Source organism: Lactuca sativa, chromosome 4 (assembly GCF_002870075.4).
Source record: "Lactuca sativa cultivar Salinas chromosome 4, Lsat_Salinas_v11, whole genome shotgun sequence".
In the NCBI taxonomy this organism is placed as follows: Eukaryota; Viridiplantae; Streptophyta; class Magnoliopsida; order Asterales; family Asteraceae; genus Lactuca; species Lactuca sativa.
This window is the reverse complement of record NC_056626.2, coordinates 145,422,864-145,431,038: the sequence shown is the minus strand read 5'-3', so window position 1 is coordinate 145,431,038 and position 8,175 is coordinate 145,422,864.

Here is an 8,175-nt window from a genome sequence, read left to right as displayed (position 1 = left end):
CAAGGATGAAAGAAATGCACCTGAATCTCGGGGTGTTACAATTCTCCCCCACTAGAACTAGACTTCGCCCTCGAAGTCTCATTCCTCGAACAACTCTGGATGCTGCCCTCGCATCTTCGACTTTGACTCCCAAGTCATTTCAGACCCCTTTTCGATGTTGCCACTGAACCAAAACCAAAGGCACCTCCTTGTTCCTCAAAACCTTGATCTTCCGATCTCTGATTGCCACCGGTCTCTCAGCATAATTCAGGCTCGCATCCACCTGGATATCCTTCAATGGTACCACTGCCGACTCATCAGCTATACACTTCCGCAATTGCGACACGTGGAAAGTGTCATGGATCTGACCTAACTCTGCAGGTAGCTCCAACCGGTAGGCTACCCTGCCTACCCTTGCAATCACCCGAAAAGGACCGATATAACGGGGCCCCAACTTGCCCCTCTTCCTGAATCGGATCACTCCTTTCCAAGGAGAGACCTTCAGGAGTACAAAGTCTTCGACCTGGAACTCGAGCTCGGACCGACGCCTGTCCGCATAACTCTTCTGACGACTCTGAGCGGTCATTAACCTCTGTCTGACCTGTTGTATCTGCTCAGTCGTCTGCAGCACAATCTCTGTACTACCCATAACACGCTGCCCGATCTCACCCCAGCAAATGGGAGTCTGACACCTTCTCCCATACAACAGCTCAAAGGGTGGCATACCAATGCTCGAATGATGGCTGTTGTTGTAGGAAAACTCTGCCAAGGACAAATACGTGTCCCAACTCCCCCCGAAATCTAACACACATGCCCGGAGCATATCCTCGAGCGTCTGAATCGTCCTCTCACTCTGTCCGTCAGTCTGGGGGTGATATGCGGTACTAAAATGTAGCCTAGTACCCAACTCCTCGTGAAACTTCTTCCAGAATCTGGAAGTGAAACGCACATCTCGGTCTGAGACAATCGAGATCGGCACTCCATGCCAAGATACCACTTCCCTCACGTACATCTTTGCCAACTTCTATGCGGAAGAGCTCTCACTGATAGCAAGGAAGTGGGCGCTCTTTGTCAACCTGTCCACAATCACCCAAATTGCATCGACTCCCCTAGAAGTCCTTGGCAATTTGGTGATAAAATCCATGGTAATCTGTTCCCACTTCCATTCGCGAACCTCCAATGGCTGCAACTTACCATGCGGTCTCTGGTGCTCGGCCTTAACCCTACGGTAGGTTAAGCACCTCTCAACAAACCACACGACATCCCTCTTCATACATGACCACCAATACTCCCTCTTCAGGTCTAAATACATCTTAGTGGCTCCAGGATGGATCGAGAACTTCGACCAATGAGCCTCCTCTATCAAAATGGTACGCGTCCCTCCCACAAATGGTACCCAGATACGCCCCTGAAATGACATAAGCCCCCGACCATCGGTAACGAACTCCGATACCAACCCAACAACTCGCTCTTTCTTCTGCATCTCAGGCTGCACAGCCTCAGCCTGTGCCCCACGAATGGCGTCCAACACCGGAGATATCACGGTCAATCTCAAACATACATCTCGCAACGGGGTGCTCTCCGCCCCGCGACTCAGTGCATCGGCTACAACATTAGCCTTGCCCGGGTGGTACATGATCTCACAATCATAATCCTTGACCACGTCCAACCACCTCCTCTGTCGCATGTTTAGGTTGGGCTGATCCATCAAATACTTCAGGCTCTTGTGGTCCGTGTATATCATACACCGAACTCCATACAGATAGTGACGCCAAATCTTGAGGGCGAACACCACTGCCCCCAACTCAAGATCGTGGGTGGGATACGTCGTCTCATGAGGCTTCAGCTGCCTCGATGCGTATGCTATCACATGCCCTCTCTGCATCAGCACCGCTCCCAACCCCAAAATCGACGCATCACAATGCACCACAAAGTCCTCCATCCCCTCTGGGAGGGCTAACACTGGGGCTTCACATAGCCTCTGGCGAAGCGTCTCAAAGGAGGTCTGCTGCTCTGGTCCCCATGAAAAAGCAACACCCTTCCGGGTTAACCTGGTGAGTGGCATGGCGATCTTGGAGAAATCCCTGATAAATCTCTGATAACAGCCTGCCAACCCCAAGAAACTCCTGATCTCGGACGGTGAACTCGGCACCTCCCAACTCATCACTTCCTCCACTTTGGTCGGGTCGACCAATATCCCCTTCTGGTTAATGAGGTGCCCTAGGAATTGGACCTCTCGCAACCAGAAATCACACTTGGAGAATTTGGCGTAAAGCCTCTCCGATCTCAGTACTCCGAGGATCTCCCTCAAATGCTCCTCATGCTGCTCTCTGGATCTCAAATACACCAAAATATCGTCGATGAACACGATCACCGACCGATCCAACATCGGCCTGCACACTCTGTTCATGAGATCCATGAACACTGCCGGGGCATTGGTGAGTCCGAAAGGCATCACCACAAACTCATAATGCCCATAACGAGTCCTGAATCCTGTCTTCTGAATATCCTCATCTCGCACCCTTACCTGATGATACCCCGACCTCAAATCGATCTTGGAGTACCAAGATGCTCCCTGCAACTGATCGAACAAATCATCAATCCTCAGCAACGGGTAACGGTTCTTGACCGTCAGCTTGTTCAACTCCCGGTAATCAATGCACATCCGGTGTGAACCATCCTTCTTCTTGACAAAAAGGATAGGCGCCCCCCACGGCGAGCTGCTCGGCCGAATAAATCCCTTTCCTAACAGCTCCTGAAGCTGCGAGGATAACTCTTGCATCTCTGGAGGTGCAACACGATAGGGCACCTTGGCAATAGGCGCGCCCCCCGGAACCAAATCGATACTGAACTCCACTTGCCTCACGGGAGGCACACCCGACAACTCCTCTGGAAATACGTCCAGGAACTCACGCACTATCGGAACCTCCTCAACTGACCTCGGTCTCTCTGAATCAACCCGCGTATCCATCACATACGCCACAAAACCCTTATAGCCTTGCTGTAGACACTGCCTCACTCTAGCGGCCGAACAAAACGCTGACCCGGAACGTGTACCCTCGCCGTACACCGTAAGAACTCCCTCACTAAGGTCTCGTATCGTCACCAGCTGTCGCTCGCAGTCGATAACCGCACCGAATCTGCTCAACCAATCCATGCCCACAATGACACAGACATCACCCATCGCAATAGGAACCAAATCAATCGGGAACTCAACACCGAAAATCTCGAATACACACCCTCGGATCACCTCTGTAGCATATATCACCCTCTCGTCAGCTATGGAAACTCTCAGAGGCCGACTCAACGCCTCACGACTAACACTGATATGCTGACTAAAAGCCAAAGATACTGATGTGCACAAAAGTACCCACTAATTTTAATATTTATAACCTAACAAACTTAGACTATCTATGCACTTATAGGCAGTGTACCTAGTCAGATTACAGTATAGCTTAGGTAAGTCGGGTGTCGATCACAGGGAACGGTGGATTAATTTAATATATTTGATTATAGGTTACAGGTCACACGAAAAGAATTAAGAAATTGTTTAATAAATCTCAAACTAACAATTAATTAACAACTCTCGATAAACTAACAGGAAAGCAAATCTCTTCAGGTACTTTGGTTTAAACAAATTACACCTTAAAAACATAGACAATTGCATACACAAATTCATTTATTCAATGTTCACCGATTCCTAAAATGATTAGATTCATGTTCACTATAACTAATCCTTTAGCAAACAAGTCAATTCAAACAGTGATCAGTTGATTAAACTAACATGCTTCCTAGTGTTCAGTTCGTATCGAGCAAGACTTGTAAATATAGTTAATCAATGTAGACATTTAATTAACCTCTTGTTGATGGTCATCAAACAAGGCTCACACATTAACTTTCCTATTCTCAAGTTAATCCTAGTTTCACATTCGTTATTTCTAGTCTTATAATCTCGATGGTCATCAAAAATCATAAGAGACAAGCAAATCAAGCGGATGTTCAAGCAACTCAATTCACTTAACAATTAACAGAAAATAATCATCATTAACACATGAGGATCTTTAAACAAGCTTGGCAAGATAAATTAAACACAAATAAACTATTTAATATAGCAATTAGTCTAATAATCAAAGCTTCATTCAATCATAAACACAAAGTAAAAGGTTTTTTACACCCAAATCAGAAACTAAATACAGAAAAGTACCACAATGGAATGCTAAACATGGTCACGTCAGCAATCCATATGATAACCGACATGTATCTGCTCTCCAATCCTTCCGATCTCCGCTCCCGTTAGCTTAACGGCCTTCCGGCCGCCTTCTAGACCCTCAAAACGGCTTAACAGAAGTTAATTGTCGACTAAATTAGGTTAGAAGTCGAATCCCCCTTCCTGGTTAGCTAAAAATCGACATTTATAGTCTTTGTGGCCGACCTAAGTACGCTGGGCGTACTTAGGATTACGCAGCGCGTACTCAAGATAATCACGCGATCAAGTCTATCCGAGGCAAGGGTGTACGCGGCGCGTACCATTTCATTACGCGGGGCGTACTCGCTACCTCAGCATTCTTTTCTTTCTTTTAGCTTCTAAACCCGGTTTCCGCTTCAGTCTTTTCTTTTGTGCTTTATTGACAACAAATAGCTGCAAAACATAATTCAAAGTATTATGAGTACTTTTTAGTTCTAAAATAGAATAAATAAGGCCAAAATATTAAGATAAAGTGCATAAAAATATATATAAAAATACACATATCAATACAAAAGACCGACTCGCACCCAAGTCAAATAACACCAAGGCAGGTACATAATTCATAAGAAAAGTACCTACGCATAACATAATATAAGCACAATATCTCAACATCAAAATAAATACACAAAAGAATACATACCAGCCACGACATTGGGCGTTGCGCGGACCTCCTCCGCGGTCAACTGAAAGGCTCTCCCTCGTGCTCTCGGCGCCTCGGCCTTCACTGGCCGACTCTCGGTAGCTCTGATGGCGGCAGGGGCAGATCCATGAGGTGATCCCTGTGCTGATCCCCACAACTGCGGACACTCTGCCTTCCGGTGTCCAGTCTGGTTGCAGTGAAAACATACTGCAAACCCCTTGGGGAAGTCCTTGGCCATATGCCCCTCCTTGCCACATTTGTAGCAAGACCCTGCTCTGCACACTCCGTCGTGGCTCTTGCCGCACTAGCCACAAGTGCGGCCCCTCTGACTCCCTGATCTCGAATCGGTGGGCTTGGCCCGCTTGGCTACCGACTGAGACTGCACCGGTCGCCGATCCCTCCCCTGAGACTCAGCCTCCTCCCTAGCCTGAGTCTCCAGCTATATCTCCCTCTTCCGGGCATTTTCCTGAAGCTCGGCAAATGTCCGGTACGTCGAGTTCGCCATGAACTCACGTATGTCCCTCCTCAGAATGCTCAAATATCGACTCATACGTGCCTGCTTGGAGGACACGTGCTCTGGGCAGAACATCGCCCGCTCATGAAACATCCTCGTGATCACCGTAACAGACTCAGTACCTTGCTTGAGGGTTAGAAACTCCTAAGCCAAACGCTCCCTCTCCACCTGGGGAACGTACTCATGTCGGAACATAGCAGTGAACCTCTCCCAGGTCACTGCTGCAAGCTCAGCTGGCTTAGTTCGCCGTCACAAATTTCCACCAGTCCTTCGCTCCCAAGCGAAGCTGGTTCAGCGCGAACCAGACTCTCAAATGCTCAGGAGATGAGCAAGTAAAGAAACACCCCTCTATGTCTGAAATCCATCTCATCGCCGTAATCGCGTCCTGGGTCCCGTCAAACTCCGATGGTTTTGTGTTGCTGAACTCTCGGAACAGCAACGCATCACCACCCTACGGCCTCGTCGCAGCTATAGCTGTAGTGGCTGCAGCAACATCAGCCTCAGAAAGAGCAGCGTACTTCTCATCAAATGTCTCTATCAACGTGGTCTTGATAGACCCGAACATCTCTGGTATCTCTGCCCTGATGGCCGCAGCCACTTCCTCCTGGATGATCCTACGGATCTCGTCATCCCTCGTATCACTGGTCCCTGATGCTTGGCGAGTCCCAACCATGATCTCTCTCTCTAAAATACAACATAAGAATAATATATGGGGCTCGCTCGAGTATACTCACACTCGAGTACTCCATCCTACTTGTTCCTTGGTACTCCAAAGATTCTTACTTGGACTGTGCACTGACCCGGTGTCTTCAGTAGTACGGGCCCAATACTACCGTCCACACCGCATCAACATCCACCCCAAGTCCTCCTCTCAAATTCCCAAGTCCCAAGCACTCTACTCTCTCTAATCATATGATACTCGCAAACAGATCTCTCACAATCTCCTTGCTGCTACCTAACCACTCTGAAGTATTCATAGCAGCAAGACTCCTAGACTCAGGCATCACATATCAGGCCACTCTAGTCCTAATAAGAATACCTAGTCTACTCTAGCATGCATATCATAGCTCATCATATAACATAGCACATCATATCTCATAACACTTATAATAATGGTATTTTGGGAAATCACCGTTCGGGCGCTGGCTGTTCGTACACACGACTCTGCTCTGTTTGTCTCGCAAGTTCTTCTTTTGAAAACTTGTTTTATAAATTTTTTCTCAAATCCTCGGTTTGAGTTCAGATACGCCCGAAGGTGCACCCGAATCCCTCAAACCTAGGCTCTGATACCAACTTGTAACACCGTAAAAATTAAAAAAAAAAATCACATTTGAAAACACATTTTAAATAAAACCATTCATTCATAAAGTCTCATAACATCATGTTTTTAATTCACAAATGTCTCCCAAGATCAAAATACATCCAATCCCATATGTGTGTACGAATCAAGCCGGCGCCTTCCCGCGGTCATCACTGGTACCTGAAACACATAACACTGAACACTGTAAGCATAAGCTTAGTGAGTTCCCCAAAATACCACAATAATCACATAATAGCCACTCGAGGCTGTAACTCTGTTGACCCTCTGGTCAATGTGTTTCAGTCCTCCAGCCCCAACTCTCTGTGGGCCCTCTGGCACTAACTCTAGGGACCCGAAAGTCCCAACTCTGTAACTCTGAATCATGCATATCACATATCACAATAAATCACAACACATAATAACATGCAATCACACTGGCATATAACTCTATAATACTCTGTCTCTTAACTCTGTTACCACACTAGGTAAAGTATAGTGAGAAGACTCACCTCGGGTATCTCGGTAAATCTCTGACTCGGTAAACGCTGGCCTAGCCTCCGCCTAATCATATGAAAATAACACACTATTTAATATAACTCTCAAAGGCTAGACTATGCTCTCTTATGACACTCTCAGAAGGGTAAAAGACCATTTTACCCCTCTCATAGCTCAAAGGCCCCACAATAGACCATACCCTAAAAGTCAACCAAAAGTCAACTCTCCGGGTTACGCTGCGCGTACCAGATGTGTACGCTGGGCGTACCCGGCTGCACCACATAATCGGGGAGCGCCACCCAGTACGCGGCGCGTACTAGGAATTACGCCCGGCGTACTCCCCTGCTTCAGCCCTTTTGCTCTTGAGGTCTTAAACAGTTAAGACCTACGTCCATATTTTAGATCTGACCCCTTCTAAGCCCCTTAATCCATAAAGTTTATGACTTTAAGCATTTGCATGGCTGAACAAGTCAGTAACTCCCAAAATGATCCATCCTTCAACTCTAGAATGCTTAAAACACATGCATGACTCCAAAGTAACATCCAATATGGGAACTTTATGGCTCTACATCACTAATAACACTGAAAAGGGACAGATCTCGGACCATGGAGCACTTTACACTCATAAAGTCTCCACCTTTGGGGTTTTTAGCCCTAAAAAGGACACATACAACAACAACCAAAAGAAGAGGAAAGTTTTGAACTTTATACCTCCAAGAGTAGCTCTTTCCTCTGTAGATCTCAGATCCAAAATGGCACCTCAAGCTTTAGCCTCCAAGATCTCCTTTCCTCCTTCTTCACCAAGCCACTAAAGCACCAACAAGCTCAAATCAACACTCTCACACACTAAGAACGATAGGGATCTCTTTTAGGGTTTCACTCACTGATATGGAGGCTAAGGAATGAGCCATAACACCCTTTAAATAGTGCACAAGGAGGATTAGGGTTTTTGCACCTGGGCCGGGTACGCCCAGCGTAACTCTAGGTACGCCCAGCGTACC